The 19,964-nt window shown below is 44.3% G+C and overlaps 1 long non-coding RNA gene across 3 annotated transcripts in view; it reads right to left on the minus strand.

Annotated features, from left to right (window-relative positions):
• Positions 1-8,798: 8,798 nt before the first annotated feature.
• Positions 8,799-19,964, minus strand: part of LOC133228067 (uncharacterized) — a 41,656-nt gene continuing 30,490 nt past the window's right edge. For 2 of the 3 annotated variants that reach the window (XR_009730047.1, XR_009730046.1), the window contains exons 3-6: positions 18,741-19,653; positions 15,906-16,008; positions 15,475-15,666; positions 8,799-10,057 (exon numbers count right to left, since the gene is read on the minus strand). This is a non-coding gene — a long non-coding RNA (uncharacterized LOC133228067). Of the gene's footprint in view, positions 10,058-13,030; positions 13,137-15,474; positions 15,667-15,905; positions 16,009-18,740; positions 19,654-19,964 lie in introns of those variants that run through there. The other variant, XR_009730048.1, reaches the window with a different exon arrangement.

A 19,964-nucleotide genomic window follows, 5' to 3' on the forward strand; every position in this document is an offset into this window, starting at 1 on the left:
ACTTTGGGGATTAGAGTGTGAGTAAAGAAAGATCCCTGAGAGAGGAAGAGAGAAACAGTAAGGCAAACAGTTCTAAAACAGTGCAAAAGCTGCTATAATTGAGGCATGTACAAAGTACTGAGGGAGCAAAGAAAATGACTTAGTTTATTGGGATATTGACAAGAAGCTGGAGGAACAGTCACAGGGAGGTGACAGCGTAGAAGAGCGGAGAAGAGTTTGTTAGATATGAAGAGAGGGTGACGTCGTGAAAGTACAGTAGAACAGTAAGGGCAAAAGTAGAGATAGGGTACCCAGGGCATGTTCAAGCAGAGGGGTGACGCAGGGGAAATGAGCTGGCACTAGTGTATGGGTGAGCCTATGTACCCTAGTCAGGGGGTAACACTTTTATTCTACATGGGTAGCCTTCAGAGACTTCATAGACCTAAAAGAGGGGCGCAAGATCATAGATTTGTGCATTAAAAGTGATTACTGATAGCAACAGAGAGCTATGCGCTGGCATAGAGTAAGTCTTGGGTTAAAAGTAAGTCCTGGGTGATACAGAAGTGTGTCAGGAAGAGAAATCTTGGATATAGAGGTAACAGGACTTGATGACATGTTGAGTTCTTAGGTAAAGGAGAGAAAAGAGTTAAAGAATGAATCCAGGGCTTCTGGAGTGGTACTTAGATATTAGTGCCATTAACTGAAGCAGAAAATGCTGGAGAAATAGCAGTTCTACTTGGGCTGAAGGTAATCCTTCAGTTCAGTTCAGTCGCTCACTTGTGTCCAACTCTTTGTGACCCCATGAATCGTAGCATGCCAGGCTTCCCTGTCCATCACCAACTCCTGGAGTTTTCTCAAACTCATGTCCATCGAGTCAGTGATGCCATCCAGCCATCTCATCCTCTGTCATCCCCTTCTCCTCCTGCCCCCCAATCCCTCCCAGCATCAGAGTCTTTTCCAATGAGTCAACTCTTGACGTGAGGTGGCCAAAGTATTGGAGTTTCAGCTTTAGCATCAGTCCTTCCAATGAACACCCAGGGCTGCTCTCCTTTAGAATGGACTGGTTGGATCTCCTTGCAGTCCAAGGGACTCTCAAGAGTCTTCTCCAACACCACAGTTCAAAAGCATCAATTCTTTGGCACTCAGCTTTCTTCACAGTCCAACTCTCACATCCATTCATGAATGCTGGAAAAACCATAGCCTTGACTAGATGGACCTTTGTTGGCCAAGTAATGTTTCTGCTTTTTAATAATGCTATCTAGGTTGGCGATGGCATCCCACTCCAGTACTCTTGCCTGGCAAATCCCATGGACGGAGGAGCCTGGTAGGCTGCAGTCCATGGGGTCGCCAAGAGTCAGACACGACTGAGCGACTTCCCTTTCACTTTTCACTTTTCACTTTCATGCATTGGAGAAGGAAATGGCAACCCACTCCAGTGTTCTTGCCTGGAGAATCCCAGGGACGGGGGAACCTGGTGGGCTGCCGTCTATGGGGTCACACAGAGTCAGACACGACTGATGTGACTTAGCCACTAGGTTGGTCATAACTTTCCTTCCAAGGAGTAAGCGTCTTTTAATTTCATGGCTGCAGTCACCATCTGCAGTGATTTGAGAGCCCCCCAAAATAAAGTCTGACACTGTTTCCACTGTTTCCCCATCTATTTACCATGAAGTGAAGGGACCAGATGCCATGATCTTCGTTTTCTGAATGTTGAGCTTTAAGCCAACTTTTTCACTCTCCACTTTCACTTTCATCAAGAGGCTTTTTAGTTCCTCTTCACTTTCTGCCATAAGGGTGGTGTCATCTGCATATCTGAGGTTATTGATATTTGTCCTGGCAATCTTGATTCCAGCTTGTGCTTCTTCTAGCCCAGCGTTTCTCATGATGTACTCTGCATATAAGTTAAATAAGCAGGGTGACAATATATAGCCTTAATGTACTCCTTTTCCTATTTGGAACCAGTCTGTTGTGTCAATCCTTGGGCATGATTAACTTGTAGAAGATGGCACAGTTTTGGGTCATCCAGGTGAAGAAATGTCCAGTAGGCAATCACTGACACTATAAGCTGAGAGCCCGGAAGATGTAGGGGCTTAGAAATAGGTGTTTAAGAGTTATCAGTCAATGGCACTTCCCTGGAGGTCCAGTGGTTAAGACTCCACACTTCCAATGCAGGAGTTGTGGATTCGATCCCTAATTTAGGGAACTAGATCCCACATTCTTTTCAATGTGGCCAAAGGAAAAAAAATCATCAGTCTATGATGCATGGGGGTAGAGGACATTATTCAGCAAATATGAAAGGGAAAGAAAAAATTAGTTAGAACCCTGGAGAGTACTAGTGTTTTGGTTCAGTTCAGTTGCTCAGTTGTGTCTGACTGTGTGACCCCATGGACTGCAGCACACCAGGCCTCCCTGTCCATCGCCAATTCCTGGAGCCTACTCAAACCCATGTCCATTGAGTTGGTGATGCCATCCAACCATCTCATCCTCTGTCATCCCTTTCTCCTCCCACCTTCAATCTTTCCTGGCATCAAGGTCTTTTCAAACGAGTCAGTTCTTCGCATGAGGTGGCCAAAGTATTGGAGTTTCAGCTTCAGCATCAGTCCTTCAGTGAATATTCAGGACTGATTTCCTGAATCCATTAGGATGGATTGGTTGGATCTCCTTGCAGTCCAAGCAACTCTCAAGAATCTTCTCCAACACCACACTTCAAAAGCACCAACGCTTCGGCACTATGACTACTGGAAAAACCATAGCCTTGACTAGACGGACCTTTGTTGGGAAAGTAATGTCTCTGCTTTTTAATATGCTGTCTAGGTTGGTCATAACTTTTCTTCCAAGGAGCAAGCGTCTTTTAACTTCATGGCTGCAATCACTGTCTGCAGTGATTTTGGAGCCCAAGAAAATAAAGTCTGTCACTGTTTCCACTCTTTCCCCATCTGTTTGCCATGAAGTGATGGGACCAGATGCCATGACCTTAGCTTTCTGAATGTTGAGTTTTAAGCCAACTTTTTCACTCTCCTCTTTCACTTTGATCCAGAGGCTGTTTACTTCTTCACTTTCTATCATAAGGGTGGTGTCATCTGCATATCTGAGGTTATTGATATTTCTCCCAGCAATCTTGATTCCAGCTTGTTCTTCATCCAGCCTAGTGTTTTCTCATGATGTACTCTGCATAGAAGTTAAATAAGCAGGGTGACAATATACAGCCTTGATGTACTCCTTTTCCTATTTGGAACCAGTCTGTTGTTCCATGTCCAGTTCTAACTGTTGCTTCCTGACCTGCCTACAGATTTCTCAAGAGGCAGGTCAGGTGGTCTGGTATTCCCATCTCTTCAAGAATTTTTCAGTGTTTAATGGGATGCAAAGCAAGAGAAGCCAATTAGACATGGGAAAATAAAAGGAGCACCTGGAATGCGGAACATCACCAAAGCCATGGAGAAGAGAACTCTGAAAGTTTCTCTTGTAGAGGAGAGGAAGGTCAATAGAACGAAAATGAACAGAGCAAACAATCCTCATATAATGGGTCCCCAGTTCCCACAAGACGCGCTTGGAATTCTGTGAAACACTGAGTGTCACCACAGAGAGTTGTGAACATCAGTCTGTCTGTTTCCGTAGCTCAGTGCCCAGGATTGGTAATTTTAAAAGCAGAGGTATTTTTCAGGACAGATTCTTGGTTTTGGATGAGCACCAAAAAGAAGCTGCTGGGTTTGCCAAAAACAAAGGTAGTCATTGATGAGCTGGACAGGGGCAGTTTCCATAGAGTAGTAGTACAGAAGGCAAATTCCCGGGGGCTGAGAGTGAATCTGGAGAAATGAGGGCAAGGAGTATACAGTGGACTTTCAAGAAGTGATCGTTTTAGAACTCTTCTTTTTTCTTCCATCTCAAAAAACAATTGTCTGTCCTGGAAAACCTCTCTGCTTTCCAATTTACTAATCCTGGGCACTGTGTTCTGGGAAAGGACCAAGTGACTTTTATAACTCTCCTAGGTGGCATTTATCCTTTCACAGAATTCCTGGTGGGCCTTGTGGAAACCCATTATTTGAGGGATTTTGGCTTTTGCCTCAAAAATATTTCTAGGTAAAATCAATGAAAAGGATTAAAAAGTCTTGTTGTGAGGGCATCCCTTACAAAGATAGGTTCTTGTAAAGGACTCAGCCATGAGTCCATGCAAGCCATCAGCCCTCCTTTTTCTCCAGCTTTTGCCATGGTTCCAGGAAAGGGGGGTAGCTCTTCTCTTAAATTTCACTTCTAAACCAAGGCCCCCTTTTCACTTTAGTCTGAGACCAAAAAAAAGAGCATAGAATATAGGGTAGTAAGAGACTAGGCCCCTGGAGAGCTGCTATCTAGTTCCAGCTCTACTTCTTATCCACAGATCTTACCAAAAGGAGACAGTTGTCCCTTTTCTATTTTGACTCTCTTTTATTTATTTTTAATTTTTAAAATATATTTTGGCTGCACTGGGTCTTTGTTGCTGCATGGAGGCCTTCTCTAGTTGCAGCAAGCTGGCTTCTCTTGTGGTGAGCAGGCTCTAGAGGGCACAGCCTCCATAGTTGCAATGAGCACCAGCTTCTCTAGAGTCTGAAGGTGCTTCATGAGGCTCTTTGCAATCCCCAAGACTAGGTTAGACTTCCTACTTCAGACTGTATGTCCCTTTCCTAGCATCTCCATCCCAAAGCTTGCTTCAAGTCAGTCTTTCCTCCTAGAGTATTAGGTATCCATCAGGACAAAGAACTGTATTTCCCTGGTGAATAGTGATGTCAAGCATCTTTTCACATGCTTATAGCCATATGGACACTCTCATTTATATACAACTTCTAGAATAAGACATATAATTTGTCATGACCTTGAGACAGGCAAAGACTTCTCAAATAGGAAACATAGAAGATCATCCCTAAAGGAAAAGAGTGATAATGCAGACTCCCTTAAAATTTAAATATTCTGTTCATCAAAGGACATCATTAAAAGCATGGAAAAGCAAGTTACTGAATGAGAAAATATATTTTCAATCATAGCCACAATTCTTAAAGAACTCTTGGCAATCAGTTAGAAAAAAAACACATGCCTCAATGCAAAAGTGAGCAAAAGACATGAATTAAACCTTTATTGTGAAATATCCAGAGTCATGTATGGATGTGAGAGTTGGACAATAAAAAAGGCTGAGCACGGAAGAATTGATGCCTTTGAACTGTGGTGCTGAAGAAGACTCTTGAGAATCCCTTGGACTGCAAGGAGATCAAACCAGTCAATCCTATGGGAAATCAACCCTGAATATTCATTGGAAGGACTGATGCTGAAGCTCAAATACTTTGACCACCTGATATAAAGAGCCAACTCATTGGAAAAGACCCTGATGCTGGGAAAGACTGAAGGCAGGAGGAGAAGGGGATAACAGAGGATGAGATGGCTGGATGGTGTCACCGACTCAGTGGACAAAAATTTGAGCAAACTCCAGGAAATGGTGAAGGACAGGGAAGCCTGGTGTGCTGCAGTCCATGGGGTCGCAGAGTCGGACATGACTGAGCAACTGAACAACAATTGTGAAATGTTACAAACATTAAAATATTTTTGACTGTACTTTTTCTTTTGTATAATTATAGTGTTTAATAAAGGCTGTTCATTCAGTGCAGTCTCATTATTTTATATCTTTTCACGATCTTTTACATAAAAAAATCACATCAGAATGTAAAGAATTCTTTTGTGCCATAGTTTATACTATTATATTGGTTTTAAAAATCTGATCACAATGATTACTTCATCTGGTCCAGTTCCCTGCCTACCCTGAGCCCTTATCTGGTGAATGATCTCCCTATTTTCAGGACTTAAAGATGCTCAGCAAAAACATGGAAAAGAATGATTGCCCCTCTGCCTTACAGGGTCAGATTCAGAAAAAGCTCAAGTTCAGATAAAGCACTCCAAGCCTTTGGGCCTTTAAGAAACATGTGCAATCTCACCTTTTTCATCTCTCCTGGTATTGTTTTCCCCAAACTGCATACAAACTCCCTTTCTCCCCATACCACCACCACTATCACCACATTCTTTGAAAATCTTCAGAGTGCCAGGAATGGGCAGAGAAGTCAGTAAAAGCAGTAAGGCATCTCTGCAAGGAGGGAGGTGGATGGGGAGAAAGACTAGGGTAGGCGCCGAAGTTCTCTTATCTACAGAAATAACATCTCTGCAGTCCCTAGGGGCTGGACTACAGCCAGAGTTAGGAAATCTCTATAAATAAATGCAAATATCTTTTTCCTCCTTTTTCTTCTCATCTTACTCAATTAAAAAAAAATATTGAATTGAGAACCTGAACTGACAGACGCAACACTGAAAACAGGAGAAAGATACAAAACCCAAATATCCCCTGAACACCTACCAGATGCTAAGCTGTATACTAGATATTAAACACATCTTTGCCCTCAAGTCACTTATAGTCTAGTATGGATGAACAATAATAACAGCTAGAATAACAGTGACATTTATTTAGTGCTTACACTATACAAAGAATTTTAATATATGTTTTGATATATATAATCATATATTTGGTGGTGGTGGTTTAGTTGCTAGGTCGTGTCTGACTCTTGCGACCCTGTGGACTGTAGCCCGCCAGGCTCTTCTGTCCATGAGATTCTCCAGGCAAGAATACTAGAGTGGATTGCCATTTCCTTCTCCAAATCATATATTTAACATAAATCAAATACTCTGATGTATAATATATTTAACATGTTATAATACATTTTCATGTTTTAAATATCTTAAATCTTCAGAGCACATTTATGAGAAATGTCACTTTTTGTTCCCTTTTATAGATGAGTAAACTGAAGTATCAAAGCATTAAATAACTTGCATAAGGTCAAGTAAGTGGTTAGGAAGAAGCCAGGCTAGGAGTTGAATCTAACACAATTAGGAGGCAGTAATAACAAATGCATGCATTGTAAAGTACACTGGGAACACAAAAGAGGAGCAGTTAAACAAGCTGGGGGAAGTCAGGCAAGGCTTCAAAGAAGAAATGATATGTGCACCATCCTGAAGGGTAGGTGTAGGGTTAGGAAAGTAGGCGAGGGAAAAGCATTCAGGAACAATTACAGCACCTGGGAAGATACAGAAGTATGGGACAGCAGACTTGCGGTGTGACTGAGTCACAGGTGGAAACAGAGCTAAAGGAAGTGGGCAGAACCCTCACCAGGAAGGGTTTGTGTGTCAGCAAAGGCAGTGGCAAATAGATGGGGAAACAGTGGAAACAGTGGCTGACTATTTTTCTGGGCTCCAAAATCACTGCAGATGGTGATTGCAGCCATAAAATTAAAAGACACTTACTCCTTGGAAGGAAAGTTATGACCAACCTAGACAGCATATTGAAAAGCAGAGACATTACTTTGTCCACAAAGGTCCATCCAGTCAAGGCTATGGTTTTTCCTGTGTTCATGTATGGATGTGAGAGTTGGACTATAAAGAAAGCTGAACACAGAAGAATTGATGCTTTTGAACTGTGGTGTTGGAGAAGACTCTTGAGAGTCCCTTGGACTGCAAAGAGATCCAACCAGTCCATCCTAAAGGAAATCAGTCCTGAATATTCATTGGTAGTGTCACGCGAGTGTATGTTCCTCGGTTCTTTGTCTCGTCACAACAAAGATTTGGAGCTACAGACATTAAAGCCCTCGGCGGGTCACAGCTCTCGGGTCTTGGACAAACCGTGCTACAGCTCTTAGGCAAATCAGTGTTACAGCTCTATTTTATTTAGAAGATAGCAGGAGAGTGAGAGAGAGAGAGAGAAAGAGAGAGAGAGAAAAGAGCGCACGCACGTGGGAGAGAGAGTCCGTGAGAAAACGCTTTGGCTCCTCCTTTTATATGTTTTTTTCCTCCACCTGGGCCTGCCCTATGCAAATTGGGCTTAGCCAGGAGTGCGGTTTGTTCTGTTTGTTCTGCCTGAAGTCTTCACTCTGGTCCTCGGACCTTCCTTGTCTTTTAGCCACCGCCATTTTGGACTCCTTTTCCCTATTCTACCTATAACAGTAGGACTGATGCTGAAGCTAAAACTCCAATACTTTGACCACCTGATGCCAAGATCTGGCTCATTTGAAAAGACCCTGATGCTGGGAAAGATTGAGGGCAGGAGAAGAAGGGGATGACAGAGGATGAGATGGTTGGATGGCATCACCGACTCAATGGACATGGGTTTGGGTGGACTCCAGGAGTTGGTGATGGACAGGGAGGCCTGGTGTGCTGCTCTTCACGGGGTCGCAAAGAGTTGGACATGACCGAGCAACTAAAAAGCATTTTATTACCTGCTTAAAGGTCTTAAGGTAGTATTTGTGATTTCTTCAAGAATAGTCAACAACTCCAGAAGTCCTATTATAGTGCTGGCCAAGGCCTAACACACAGTAGGCACTCAATATTTGTGGAGTGAATGAATAACTGGAATTGAAAGAAAGTAAAGACAAAGTTGTTTTAGTCTAACTCCACCTTGCCTGGGGCCTTTTTCAGCTTTTTTTCTTCCCAAAACAAAGCAGTTCCTGACCCTATCTCATCCTTTCCCACCTTCTCCCATCCGTTCCCTTGGCTGCTGACTTCAAAGCTTTTTTAGCTTGCCATACTTCAGTAAATGTTGTTGCATTGAATTGTGACACAGACACCCCAGGATTAATCAGATAAACCTAGCCAATCAGTTAGCTAAGAGTTTTTACTCCTCCCTAGCTTGAAATTTTAATCCCTTTTGTCTCCAGAAGCCCTTGAAAGGAGAGCTGGAAAAAATCACTAGGGCTTTTGCTATCCCTATAGTTATTTCCCTTCCACCATGCCACTGTGACTCTCTAAATTCTGCAACTCCCCCCCCACCATACAAGCAGAAGGATATATTTTTGAGCTGGGCCAATGAACTTTTATGCTGAGTACATCATGCAAAATGCTGGGCTGGATGAAGCACAAGCTGGAATCAAGATTGCAGGGAGAAATATCAATAACCTCAGATACACAGATGACACCACCCTTATGGCAGAAAGTGAAGAAGAACTAAAGAGCCTCTTTATGAAAGTGAAAGAGGAGAGTAAAAAAGATGACTTAAAACTCAACATTCAAAAAACTAAGATCATGGCATCTGGTCCCTTCACTTCATGGCAAATAGATGGGGAAACAATGGAAACAGTGACAGACTTTATTTTCTTGGGCTCCAAAATCACTGCAGATGGTGACTGCAGACATGAAATTAAAAGACGCTTGCTCCTTGGAAAAAAAGCTATGGCCAACCTAGACAGCATATTAAAAGGCAGAGACATTACTTTGCAATAAAGGTCCATCTAGTCAAGTCTATGGTTTTTTCAATAGTTATGTATGGATGTGACAGTTGGACTATAAAGAAAGCTGAGCACTGAAGAATCAATGCTTTTGAATTGTGGTGTTGGAGAAGACTCTTGAGAGTCCCTTGGGCTGCAAGGAGGTCAAACCAGTCAATCCTAAAGGAAACCAGTCCTGAATATTCATTGGAAGGACTGAGGCTGAAGCTGAAGCTCCAATACTTCGGCCATCTGATGCGAAGAACTGACTCAGTGGGAAAGATCTAATGCTGGGAAAGATAGAAGGCAGGAGGAAAGGGGGACGATAGAGGATGACATGGTTGGATGGCATCACCAACTCGATGGACGTGAGCCTGAGCAAACTGGTAGATGGTGAAGGACAGGAAAGCCTGGTGTGCTACAGTCCGTGAGGTTGCAAAGAGTTGGACACAACTGAGTGACTGAATTGAACTGAATGAATGAGGAGACTTCTCTGCCAGCCCCTTGGCTTACATGGTAGGAGAGAGTGTCCTGGGACTGGCTGAGACCAGGTTTCAGTGACCTTCCGCCTTGTTACCTTTATTTATTGCTTCATCAAGGTGATCCTGGGAGAATTGCTTGTGTCACCTCCTAGGCCTAAGGGAAGACCTCTGGCTGCTGAAGCCACTCACCCCATCTAGCCACCATCCTGGGTTACCCTCTGGCCCCTCAATCCCAGTTTGCCTTCCTTGGCTTGCTGCTGGGGCCTGCATGGCTCAGGAGATTTCTTCTGTTGATGGTGGTGGTGTTAGTGTTGAGCTTTGTTTTGGCTTTCTCCTAATCTGGAACAGATGGAACAAGGAAATGAAAAACATTTGACTTATCTTTGGTAAACTTCAAAGACAGATTAGAAGCAAATAAACAACCATCAGTAAACAAGAATTTAATGCACATTGAGGAGTGTTTTGGTGATCCAAATTAGTCCTGGCCAATAGAAATATAATGTGAGTCATGAATGCCACATTAAAAAGATTTTAAAAAATAGCTATGTTAATGTTTATAAGATGTTATTTTTATAACATGTTATTTAACCTAGTATAGGTGGCACTGGTGGTAAAGAACCTGCTGCCAGGTTCAGTCCCTGGGTCAGAAGGATCCCCTGGAGGAGGGCACAGCAATCCACTCCAGTATTCTTGCCTGAAGAATCCCATGGACAGAGAAGCCTGACAGGCTACAGTCCAGGGTCACACAGAGTCGGACACGACTTACATGACTTAGCAGCAGCCATGGTGGCTCAGTGAGTAAAAAAAATCTGCCTGCAATGCACATAGAGAATTAATTAGAAATTAGTGAGAGTGGACTTCCCAGGCTCTCCAGTGGTTAAGACTCTGCGCTTCCAATGCAGGGGGCACAGATTCAGTCTCTGGTCAGGGAACTAAGATCCCACATGCTACCCAGTGCAGCCAAAAATTTAAAAAATTTTCTTTAAAAGTTGAGAAATTAGCAAGAGAGCTTCACAAAAACTAGTTGGAGGAGGTAATCTGGTTGACTCAGTGAGAGACAGCAGAGGCTCAGTTAGGGTGATGGCAGTGAGGGTTAACAGAGAGAAGTGACTTCAGGACAAACTTTGAAGGTGGGACTGCCTGAGTTGCTAATAGACTGGTTATGAACGGTGAGAAGGAAAGAAAAATCAAGAATGTCTCCTTTAACTGTCTGGAGCACATGACTTCCTTCCCCTTCACATCCCTAGCTCTGCCCTCTGTAACCCACATCCCCAGAATTTCCTAACTATAAGACTTCAGCCAGAAAACCAGCTTCCCTGGGTGTTGAACAGGAACTTGTCTCCAGAGTTTCAAGCCAGCATATGCATCCTGCTTCTCTGTCGAACTGTGCTCATCACTCCCGAAATCGTCCAGGAATTCCCGAGTTCCCATGTCAGGACTGCCTTCCTGAGTGGAGTGTGTCTATGCATTGGGACCAGTGAGGTGCTGAGAAGGCAGCCCCATTCAGGTCACTTAGTACAGAACAGGTGAACCAGCCTAAACCGGCACGTGAATTTATCCTACCAACTGGAGAAAAGGTAGCGATTTCTTCTAGGGGTGAATGTCAACCAACAATGCATTCACAATAGGGAGTCAGAAAGGCAAGCCTGTGGGCACCGCTGTGAGGAACAGCTGTAATAACAAAAGGTGCTGGTCTAGCTTAAGACATAAGTAAAATCCTAAGGGAAGAATTTCCTAACAGCACTTCCTTATTTACTCCAGGCAAAGTTGAGCCTTAGTACAACCTGATACGGAATTCACAGAAGCACAGAAGCATTGAAATCGTGTTGTGGCTTGAAAACTAAGGGAGGGTGTTGCTGTGTATGTGCGGGGTCAAGGGGATGAGGGGTGTTTACAGAAAGCTGAGAAAATAGGCAGAACATGCAAAAAGAGGGTGAACTGGATGACAGCAAATGCCTGAGCCCTACCCTTGCTCCCTGCCACCTGGGACAAGACTAGCAGGAGGCGTGCCAAGCAGCAGCTACACCAAAACCCAACTAGTAGCATTTGTGCTGCCCAGAAATAAGTACCCCCAACAGATGGCATTTCCCGGGAGAAATGAATTGGAGGCATAATGGATAATGAGCCTGACCTTAAATCCTGGAATTGGCTGAGTCACAATAGCAATGAAAAAGAGAGTCCCTGTTCAGTTTATCTTTCAGCCTCCCCCTCCACCACCCTATAGTCCACACACACACAAACCTTTCAGGCTCTCCCCGCCACCCCACCCCATCCCACCACACACACGCACATGCACACGCACACACACAGACACACACACACGCACACACACAGACATACACAGACACATACACACCCACACCCCAGGCCAAGAACCAGTCCTGCATGGATTTAAGAGATGGGAGGACACAGTACATGATTATTTCAGTCTGCTCCATGACACCTTCTTAGCAATGGGCATAAATCCTAGGCCTGGTTCTCCAGAAATAACCAGTAGCTCCTTGGGCAGGAAGCCTGACTTTCTCTCTAGTTCAGGTATATTTTCTTTTCTGACACTCTCTCATGCTTTCACTAGAGGATTAAGGAGGGTGATTTCCAAGGCTAGTAATACCATGACTTGAGGCCCATCCCCAGAGAGACTCTCAGGAAAAGAGACTGTCACTTCCCCACCAGATCCAAGATATGAATGGATGGCAGGGAGACATGGAGTGGAGGATGGAGATGGGAAGAAAGCTAAAGGAAGATAGAAGCCATCAATGGAGTTCGAACCAATTCTCACCCTTTTTGGACAACCAGCAGGATTTCCCATCCTGACCTGGTAACGTGAATTATACATCGTCATTAATCTTTTCTTATTCACCCTCCAAGTGATGGATATCCATGACCTTCCCCAACCTCTTTTAAAATTTTCATTTACTTGTGTTTTCAAACTGTAACAAACACACATTTCAGTTTCATTGACAGAGTCTGTTTTTCTTTAAACCAGAACTGGCCTTTCAGTTGGTGGTGTGACGCTGTCCCTAGAATTAGTAAGGTAAACATTCTAATCAATGGAGCCGCACAGCATTCCAATAATAATTGTGTGCGCATGCATGTATAATCTCAGCAAGGCCCCTGGATCTAATCTAGTGCCTGGAGAGCAGAAACCCAGAAATCAGGTGTCCTAGAGTCAGACTGCAGAGTTATGTCACTTTCAACAGGTCATTCCTTCTTGCTACTGCCACCCCCCAAAGCTGAATTTAGGGAAACACCAAATGAAAAATAGCAACAATTCGGAGTTTGTCGTGGATTGGAAATGGAGGCGGGGCAGGGGATGGGGGTGGGGTGGGAATCGACACACTTGCCTTTTTTTTTTTTCCTTTTTGTCTGCACTGCACAGCACGAGGAATTTCCCCGACCAGGATAGCACCCCTGCCACCTGCAGCGGAAACCCAAAGTCTTAACCGCTGGACCACCAGGGAAGTCCAGCTCACTTGCATTATTAAACCGTAGAGGTGCACATATGAAAAACCCACTCAGCAGCTGCACAAAAAGCTGATCTGAGATAAAAATTCTGAACAATATCCTTATTATGAGAATCCACACATTTTAAACATTCACCCATGCTTCTTGGTGGTTTGTCTTTCTGGGGCTTTCAGATCATTTGGTGTTGCACAAGCAGCAGTTGTAATCAGCAGGGAGATTCTGCAAGGGGAAAGTGCATTGCTGATCCTGGCCAAACAGACTTGCCTTTCATTTCTAGAGATCTGGAATTATGCTGCCTGCCTGGGGGGCAGAGAGGAATGAAGGGTTAATCTAATCAGCCTGACTGCACAAGACAACCCTGTTTACGAGGAACAGGGTCAGGAGGCTTAGGGACTTGACTGCTGCTGCTGCTGCTGCTAAGTCGCTTCAGTCATGTCCGACTCTGTGCGACCCCATAGACGGCAGCCCACTAGGCTCCCCCGTCCCTGGGATTCTCCAGGCAAGAACACTGGAGTGGGTTGCCATTTCCTTCTCCAATGCATGAAAGTGAAAAGTAAAAGTGAATTCGCTCAGTCGTGTCCAACTCTTAGCGACCCCAGGGACTGTAGCCTACCAGGCCCTCCATCCATGGGATTCTCCAGGCAAGAGTACTGGAGTAGGGTGCCACTGCCTTCTCCGAGGGACTTTGCTACATCCTTTCAAATTGCAACTGAGAAGTTAAACTGAGTCCGTTTCCACTGGGGTTTGGCTTTCTTAGCAGAGGAAAACTGCATATTTGAGTCCAGAGAGGAAGGCAAAGTCTAGCTGGACCAGTAGTTCTGAACCTATCTGATGGTATTTCATGTTATTATTTGCTTATTATTTATCATTTGCCCCTCTCACTAGAATGCAGGTGCCGTGAGGTGGGGCTCACGTTTATTGTACTTCTACTATATTCTCTGGGCCTAGTAGGGTATCTCACACACAGTAGGCTCTTGAAAATCATTTGCTGAATGAGTGATAAATGAATGCATTACTTGGCTTTTTTTAAGGTCCTGGACTCCTTTTTTAAAGTTGGATGAAAGTTACAGTAACTCTCCATTTAAAAAATTGTATATATATGGGTGGGGGGGGTGCTTCCCAGGTGGCTCTAATGGTAAAGAACCCATCTGCCAGTGCAGGAGACATAAGAGACCAGGGTTTGATCCCTGAGTCGGTAAGATCCTCTGGAGGAGGGCATGGAAATCCACTCCAGTATCTTGCTTGGAGAATCTCACGGACAGAGGAGCCTGGTGGGCCACAGTTCATGCGGTCGCAAAGAGTCGGACGTGAATGGAGTGACTTGGCGTGGCGCATATATATATATATCTCTTCCAGTGCAGAATTCTAGCCTCCAAATGATCACATAAACAAAAGCTCTTTTGTCACTACATTCTCCAGAGGAGCAGTTCTGAAGAGGACCAGGATTGGGACTGGGGTCTCCTGACTCCTGGAGTACAATGTCTGAACTTGGTCCTCAGATGACCCAAGGATTCTGGGTCACCTCTGGACATACACTCAATAAAAACAGACCCTCGGTGATGGGGAACAAAATAATCCTGAATTTTTGACTCTGAAAACTGGAGCTGAAACCCAGCTCTTGCCCCTTACTAGCTGTAGTATCATATCCAGGTAGACAGACCTCTCTGGGCCTTGGTTTTCTCATGTGAATTAAGTGGTGCAGCCTAGGCCCAACATTCCATAATATGGGAGCGTGCAGAGTCACTAAGTCATGTCTGACTCTCTGCCACCCCATGGACTGTAGCCCACCAGGCTACTCTGTCCATGGGATTTCCCAGGCAAGAATACTGGAGGGGGTTGCCATTTCCTTCCCCAGAGAATCTTCTTGACCCAGGGATCGAACCTGTGTCTCCCTCACTGGCAGGCGGGTTCTTCACCACTAAGCTACCAGGGAAGCCTATTCCATAATAGTAACTTGTGAGTCAGGCCAGTGAAGCAGCTAGCAGACTTGCTTTGTAGTTCAAGCCATCTGTCTCATGGCAGGGCTCCCTCACTCTGAGAAGACGGAACAATTTATGCTGAAGCAGGAGAGGTTTTAAGTAAGACACTGGGAAGAACTCTGAACTACAGAGACTGTGGGACACTGAGTCGGGCAGCTGGGTGGAATCTCCCTCTGAAGGCGCCTCGGAATAATGGCTGACACTCAGCTCTCCAATGATCTACTCCCAGTAATGCATGGAAAGGAGTCATCAGGTCAGATTGTCTCCAAAATCCACTCAATCTCTTGATTCTAAGAAGAACCCTAGGCTTACCTTTGCCACAAATAAGATCTTAAGTGCAAAATTCCTGGTGATCTGTTCTAATTCTTTGGAACAGGATATTGGTTGTCTTGAGATGTTTTTCTTCTGGTTGGTTCTTAAAGAAGCCTGGTAGAAGGCATCATGGGTTGAGGCCCTCCCTGGCGGTCCTTTCCACTTCCTGTCTTGTTTAACCCTGGAATAACCCTGCAAGGCATGTTTTTATAGATAAGAAAACAGACTCAGAGGAAGAAAGCAACTCTCTGTCACATAGCTAGGAAACAGGTCTGTGTGGCTTGGAAATACTTTCTCCAACACTGGGCTGCCAGTGGGGAGGAGCTAAGTGCTGGTGGAGCAACAGCAGTATTTCCAGGCCTGTAGGTAGTGCCGTGTGCAAAGCACAGTCCCCTCGTTCTGCTCACAGAGGGCCAGTGTGCACTCCGTACCTAGAGTCTTCTCTGTTTGATCTTCCCCTGAGTTACTGTCTCCAAGTCTCTTCCATAAAACAGTGGACTTTTAGACCCCAGCACATAGTTGGAGTGCAAAACTCTGAAAACAAGAAGAGGAGGAGACAATGAATTTGTGAAAAGATGCTCAACCTCATTAGAAATCAGGGAAATGGAAATCACAGTGAGAGGGCACTTTACACCCACTACGAAGGCAAAAGTTTGACAATATCCCATGTGCAGTGAGGTTATAAACCCAGGGAACTAGTGTGCCAGTGTGGAAGAGTAATTGTTATACTATCATGTTGGAAAACAATTGGCCATATCTTAAAATACTGAACAGGCCTTATAACCATTGACTCAGTGATTGTTAAGTAGAATGGTTACATATATTCTTCTGTAACCATTTACTAATAAAAACATTTAAAAATTAATAAATTAGTCTATGATATACATAGACAGGGCTTCCCTGGTGGTTCAGTGGTAAAGAATCTACCTCCCAACGTAGGAGACACAGATTTGATCCCTGGGTTGGGAAGATCCCCGGAGGAGGGCATGGCAACCCACTCCAGTATTCTTGCCTGGAGAATCCCATGAACAGAGGAGCCTGGTGGGCTGCAGTCCATGGGGTCACAAAAGAGTCGGACCCTACTTAGCAATTAAATAACAATAAAAACATAGATACCAAGAGACTATAGGACTGAAGGGCTTTATAGCAGCCTTGGATGAAAAGGTTCCCAGTAGAAGGGGGTCAGCCATGGAAGAGAGCAGCATGAAGTGGCCCGCAGAGAGACTAAACTCACCAACTTTCTCGTTCATTATGAACATGGAGGCCAGATAAGACACAGGATGCCCAGTAAATTTGAATTTCAAATAAACAAAGAATAGTCTTTTAGTGTGAAGTCTGTTCCATTGTAATATTTGGGACACACTTATACTAAAAATATGTAAACTAAAAAATTCTCTATCAGAAATTCAAATGTATCATTCTATGTTTTTATTTGCTAAATCTGGCAACCCTAATAATGAACTTCTTATTACTTGTAAGGGAAGTGTCTTTTGACCCATCAATCAAAACCAACTTTTCAGTGTATAAAAAGAATCATTTCATATCAGTGAGACTTCCTTGCCAATGGGGAGTCGAATAGGACTGTTAAGAGTTTGAAGGGTAAAATCAGGCAAACTTGGTTCTGGGCTCTAGCTCGGCCACTTGCTAGATCTAGAGTAAGTTATTCACTCTTTCTATGTTTTGACCTCTTGATCTGTATAACAAAGTACCTGCCTTATTAGGGCTGGTGTGAGTGCTGAATGGGGTAGGATGCATTGCATATCCTCAGCATGGTGCCAGATACAACATTATGTACCCTCAGTAATATGAGTCACTCTTATCCATGCACTATGTTCCTTTAAATACTAGAACAGATCGATAGCATCGTGGTGGCCAAGACATCATTCTCATTTCTGAGATATTTAGGACAAAATCAGAGACAGGAGTTTCCCCACTCTTGCCCGCCTTCCACCAGCTGACTCATTGTCTGAGAACTATAAGGCAGGAGAAGGGACTAGATGACCTCCGGAGTCCTCCCAGCCCTAGCATTTGGTGGCCTGTATGTCCTCAGCAATCTTAGCTGACTTTCCTGACGGCCCCTTCTTTGTGGCTGTAACTGAGGAGCATGTCAAGTCGTGTTGTATCCAGTGTGAGTCAGTTCCATCATAGGAATTCATTTTGAGGCTGTAAACCTCATGCTAATACCCCTACTCTTTGAAATGCACTTTTCCCATGCTTTTTAGTTCTTGCTCATACATCACATTATTACTTCAGATTCAGAGAAAACAACATTCATGATTAGATTAGGTCTTGGCCAAGATTTTTAGAGACCCCCCCCCACCACCCTCTGTCACCTGCAAAACTGTCTCTTCCCCTTTCCTTGCTCTTATCATCCCTGCCTCTTCATCACTTAATCTCTATATTCTGCCTTAAAAATGATTTTTATGACCATAGTCACAGGTATAATTAACAATTTCTGTCATTGCATATTAACTTTAGGAATGTGGTTAACAAATAACTGATACTTGATACTACTGCCAACCATAAAAAAGTTCACATAACAGAATATCCATCTGTCACAAAAATAAGGGATAAAGTATCTAGAACAAACACTGCCATGTTCTGTACCAGTGGTTCCATAGCACTGAATGACATGAAACTGTGAACAGGAAGAGTTCCCCTTGAAGGAGGATTCAGCTAGGTAGGGTTTGTTTTAGCTAGAGAGCTCAAATTACATGGTGATCATCCTTTGTAGGAGACTACTTTTCACAGCATGGCTGAGAGGCCCAGCATTTAAGCTCAGCCATCACCTCATTAAAGATGGGGTTACACAGGGGTTTCAGATGATGTAAGAGTTCTGGTGGGTTTCCCTGAGCCTGGTGTATTCCACATCTTGCTCTGTGTCCCTCTTACTCCATCATAGAAGCCTTAAACATTGTGATTTTGGCAAACTTACTTTGGCTGAGTACTTAGAAGTGCATCAAGCATGTTTTCAATATCCTTGGTTTTTAGGATAAGGAGCCTTTCTTTGCAGGCTGGTTATCTCAGCCTTGGCTTCCCTGGTGGCTCAGTGGTAAAGAACCTATCTGCCAGTGCAGGAGACGTGAATTTGATCCCTGGGTTGGGAAGATCACCTGGAGAAGTAAATGGCAACCTACTCCAGTATTCTTGCCTGGGAAATCCCATGGACAGAGGAGCCTGTTGGGCTACAGACTGTGGGGTCACAAAAGTCAGACATGATTGAGCAACTAAACAGCAGCAACAACAACAACACATCTCTTCCTTACCTCAACCACCCTGTCCGCCCAAGCTGACCAAGTCTCAGCACGATCCAGAGGATGCTCTAGCTCAGAGGTTCAAACGTGTCACATCGCCCCTGCTTCAGAGAGAGCTGCAGCAAAACTCATGACATTGCCTAACAAGCTCTGCCCAGCCTGCTTCCAGCCTGGAGCAGAGAAAGCGGCAGTGCTGTGATGAAGAGTCCTGTGCGAGAGATCAACCTTTGGGTCCATCTTCTTTGAGAAGATGAGTCAGGACGATCCCTGAGGTCCCTCTTATTTTGACATTCTAGGCTTCCACTCGGTCATGGAAGGGGAAGCTCTCCCCTTACTCCCAGGTGCAGATTCTTCTCTCTTTTTAATTATTTATTTGTTTATTTGGCTGTGTCAGATCTCAGTTGCAGCCCTCGAGATACTCCTTGCTGCGCACAGACTCTAGTTGTGGCATGCAGTCTCCGTGGTTGCAGCATGCTGGTTCAGGTGCTCCGTGGCATGAGGGATCTTAGGTCCCCAATCAGGGATCGAACCCACATCCCCTGCATTGCAAGGTGGATCCAGATGCAGTTTTTGCTGGCTTTCTATTGTTACCTCTCCCAAATGAGCAATATTTTGTTATCCTTTCCTCTTTTCACTGAAAGGAAGGAAGGAAGGGAGGGAGGAGAGAGAAGGAGAGAGGGGGAGGAAAGAGAAAAGCTTTTGTAAACAAAATTTTAAAAATCACAAAACAGACACTGAGAAGCATTTAAGATTTCAGACATATTTGATTCTGACAGTCCTTCCAAATGCAGCGTCTTTCTTCTTCCCACCATCAGTCAGAAGTGGAAAGCAGATTTTGCCGAGGGGTTTGAGGAAGGGCTTTCTCCTTGTTTCCGTCACCGCAGTTGAATAAACTGTTCCCAGACTGCAGCAGTGTTAATCATTACTGGAAAATGAAGACAAAATCACTTAGCCATGGGATCTAGGCAACCAGGGGTGCAACAGTCAAATCCACTTAGTTCAAAAGGATTTCCAGAGGAAAATTCCACTTGGTGTTCCCTAGGCCAGCGCTTTCCTGGCTGCCTATCACCTATTCCCAGAGCTTCCTCCTCCTCCACCCATCCTAACTGCCTCATTAAAGAGCAGCAGTCCCCCTCCCCCCATAAAAAGAGCAGCCCCTGTATCCCACCCAGGCAGCAATTACTGTCATACCTCAGGCCAGCTTCACATCTGGAGGGGAAGAGAACCTAAACGGTC

Source organism: Bos javanicus, chromosome 16, assembly GCF_032452875.1.
Source record: "Bos javanicus breed banteng chromosome 16, ARS-OSU_banteng_1.0, whole genome shotgun sequence".
NCBI classification, from domain to species: Eukaryota; Metazoa; Chordata; class Mammalia; order Artiodactyla; family Bovidae; genus Bos; species Bos javanicus.